Source organism: Euphorbia lathyris, chromosome 5 (genome assembly GCF_963576675.1).
Source record: "Euphorbia lathyris chromosome 5, ddEupLath1.1, whole genome shotgun sequence".
Taxonomy (NCBI): domain Eukaryota; kingdom Viridiplantae; phylum Streptophyta; class Magnoliopsida; order Malpighiales; family Euphorbiaceae; genus Euphorbia; species Euphorbia lathyris.
This window is the reverse complement of record NC_088914.1, coordinates 26,694,442-26,698,304: the sequence shown is the minus strand read 5'-3', so window position 1 is coordinate 26,698,304 and position 3,863 is coordinate 26,694,442. Positions and strand designations below refer to the sequence as shown.

The 3,863-nt window shown below is 42.8% G+C and overlaps 1 non-coding gene across 1 annotated transcript; it reads left to right on the top strand.

Annotated features, from left to right (window-relative positions):
* The first annotated feature begins 2,794 nt into the window (after positions 1–2,794).
* On the top strand, positions 2,795–2,901 carry LOC136231642 (small nucleolar RNA R71). The gene has a single exon (XR_010690011.1). It is a non-coding gene; the product is annotated as a small nucleolar RNA R71 (small nucleolar RNA).
* The last annotated feature ends 962 nt before the right edge of the window (positions 2,902–3,863 follow it).

The following is a 3,863-nucleotide window of genomic DNA, read 5'->3' as shown; positions in this document are numbered from 1 at the left end:
ATCACACATTAGCTCGAATGGTAAATCCCAGTTGGGACTAACCATTATCGGAGCTTTAATCAATTTGTCTTTTAAAGTGTTAAAAGATTCAAGACATTCAGGTGTGAAAACAAAATTGGCATCCTTCAGTAACAATTGGGTCATAGGCCTAGCAATTTTAGAAAAATCCTTAATAAAGCGCCTATAAAAACCAGCATGTCCTAAAAAACTCCTAACTGCTTTGACACTGGAAGGGGGAGGTAGTTTTTCAATGACCTCAATTTTAGCAGGGTCTACCTCAATCCCTTTCCGTGATACCTTATGCCCTAAAACTACACACTCAGTGACCATAAACTGACACTTTTCCCAGTTTAGGACCAGGTCAGTTTCCTCGCATCTTTGCAGCATTAATCCCAAGTTATGCAAACAACTATCAAAAGTAGTACCAAAAACAGAAAAATCGTCCATAAAGACCTCCATGAATTTTTCTATCATATCAGAAAATATAGTTGTCATACACCTCTGAAATGTAGCAGGTGCATTGCATAACCCAAAGGGCATCCGTCTATATGCAAATGTCCCAAAAGGGCAAGTGAAAGTGGTCTTTTCCTGATCGTCAGGATCCACCGTTATTTGCATGTAGCCCGAATACCCATCCACACAACAAAAGAAAAACTTACATGCCATGCGTTCAAGCATTTGATCAATGAACAGAAGAGGAAAATGATCCTTCCTGGTGGCGTCGTTCAATTTCTTGTAGTCCACGCACATTCGCCACCCGGTAGTTTTCTGCACCGGAATTAGTTCATTCTTCTCATTCACCGTCACTGTTGTGCCACCCTTCTTCGGCACCATATGCATGGGACTCACCCACTGGCTGTCAGAGATCGGATAGATCACCCATGCATCAATCAACTTAATTACCTCAGCCTTCACTACCTCCTTCATTTTTGGGTTGAGTCTTATCTGTGGTTGAGCAGTCGGCTTCACCTTATCCTCCATATAGATCCGGTGTTCGCAGAGAGATGGGTTGATTCCTTTGATGTCAGACATTTTCCATCCAAAGGCTCCCTTATGCTTCCTCAGCACCTCCACCAAGCGATCTTCCTCAGGACCTGTAAGTTCAGCAAAAATAATTACAGGTAAGTGTACAGGAGGTGCTAAGAACACGTATTTTAAATGCGCAGGTAAGGGTTTTAGATCGAGGGTTGGTCGTTCTTCAATCGAGGTCTTAGGCCTTGTCTTGGTTTCTCTATCCAGGAGTTCATCGTGTCGGGCCCAATGACAACCCTCTTTACTTTCTCCCTCAATGTCTACATCCGAAGGCTCCTCCTCTTCTAGTTCAATATTCACATTCTTGTCTTCATTTTCCTGAAAAGTATTCTCAACCAAAGAGTCAGTTAGGCTCAGAAAATTACAACATTCATCATCAACAGGAAATTTCATAGATTTTAAAATATTGAATTCTACTTCCTCATTTTGCAATCGGAGAATTAATTTACCCCCTTCAACATCAATCAGTGTCCGCCCTATGGCGAGGAAAGGCCTCCCTAGTAAGATATGGACCTGATCATCTTCTTCGATATCCATTATCACAAAGTCAGCTAGGAAGATGAACTGATCTACCTTGACTAAGAGGTCTTCCACTACTCCGACCGGACGCCTTATCGACCTGTCAGCCACCTGTATTGTGACTGATGTTGGTTTTGGATCTCCCATTCCCAATTTCCTGTAAACAGACAAAGGCATCAGATTAATTCTTGCACCAAGATCACATAAAGCACGTTTAAAGTGAACTTTGCCTATTGTACAGGGTATGCTAAAACTACCAGGATCCTTAGATTTTTTTGGAAGTGCATTTGTGAGCATTGCAGAACATTCCTGGCTTAGCATTACAGTCTCATGATCTCTTAATTTTCTCTTTTTAGAGATCAATTCTTTCAAAAAAATTCCATACACAGGCATATTCTCAAGAAGTTCAAGAAACGGAAGGTTAATCTCTATTTTCTTAAACACATTCAACATCTTAGAATAATCCTTGTCTAACTTAGCTCTCCTAGAAGTAGGATAAGGCAAGGTCACCTGTGTTGGTGGTACAGCAGTGTCAGTTATCGAAGTTGGATCAGAAACACTTACTTGTGGAGCAGACGGGGTGGATGAAATATTACCAGGAATGGGGTCTGAGCCCTCGTCTCGTTGAGGCACAAAATCTGGTGCACTTACCTGTGTTCTGCTCCTAAGTGTGATTGCTCATGCTTCCTCTTCTACCAATTCACTGACCTGTGTTTGAAGTCTTTGGCAGAAAGCTTCATTGTGTGCCAACCTACCTTCTATGGCACTCAGGATCTCTATCAAGACATCTATACTTCTCTCCAATTCAGTCTCAGAACCTGAACCTCGGTATCTGTCCTGCTGCCAATGCGTGCTATTTGACCCATACTGTTTCAGATAATGTATTTGTTCAAGTTCCATTGGGCACTCCATGCTTTTGTGCCCTCCGCTGCAAACCTCACAGCTTGCTACTGGTTCTGGTGATTTCAGGTGACTTCCCAGCAGATCCACTTTTTCTGTAAGTGCTGCTATCTGAGGATTTGATTCTGAAGATGTTCTAGGGAACTCCTCGGCTATTGTACCTCTTCTCGGAGCCGTTTTCTCAACTTGCCAACATGCACTCCGTTCAGCTAATTCTTTCACCAGATTGTAAGCCTGAACTGCATTCTTGTTGAATAGATTTCCTCCCGCTGCTGCATCTAGAAAGGCGCGGCTGACAGGAGATATTCCTGAATAGAACATGTCAACAAGCTGGTACCGCTGGTAACCATGGTGGGGGCACCGTCTTAACAACCTCTAGAACCTCTCACAGGCTAGATGCAGGTTCTCACTGTCGGACTGCCTAAACGAAGTGATTTCGCTTCTGAATTGTGTAGTCTTTGATGGAGGGAAGTACTTTGCTAGGAATGCTGATACTGTAGTGTCCCAGTCAGTGAGAGAGCCTGGCTCGATGGATTGTAGCCATTCTGCAGCTTCTTCTTTCAAAAAAAATCTGAACAGCTTTTGGAAGATTTGTTCAGATGTGTTGTCTTCGCACTTGAAGGTGCTGCAGTATTCCACGAATTTGTCAAGATGTGAGTTAGGATCTTGATAGGGGTATTTTACCCCTATCTTTTAGTGTGATTTACGGGTTGATTTTGGATAGAATAAATAAGTTTAATTATAAAAATAAAGTGTTTTGATAAAATAAAGAAATAAAAATAAATCTCGTACTTTCAGTTAATTTTCCGTACTTTTGATTAGTTTAGGAAATAAAAACGTCAAGCTAACTCGGCTCGCAAGATTTGTATTTCAGGTACGAACAAGGAGCAAAAATCTACTCAAATACGTGGGGCGTATAATCCTTTACGCGGAGCGTAAAACATGGTGTCAGGAATAATTGCCTTATCCGCAGACACCACGTAGAACTGACTCAGCATACGCGGGGCATATGACACCTTACGCGAGGCGTATGACATATGTCGGAAATGATTGGCCTAATCCTGAAAGTCAGACTGCACTGTCTCCTTGAGTCAACTCTTTTACGCGGGGCGTACTTCAACTACGGACGGCGTAAAAGCTCCAATTTGAGTCAACTCTTTTATGCGGGGCGTACTTCAGTTTTTATGTAATAAAACTCTCCCACCTTGAGGGCTTGTTCACTTAATCCGTCATCCCGTCAAAGTTCTGATCCACCCTCGGCCACCAAGCTCGAGAGTTCCACCTCCAAGACCTAAGAGACGGCCTTGAGTCCGGTTAGCTAGTTCCGAGGGCCGATTCTCCCCTCCCTACTTGCTAATTAGCTTGCACTCTTCCTATGTACTAGGCTTGGTTGTATTCCTTATTCACGCTTT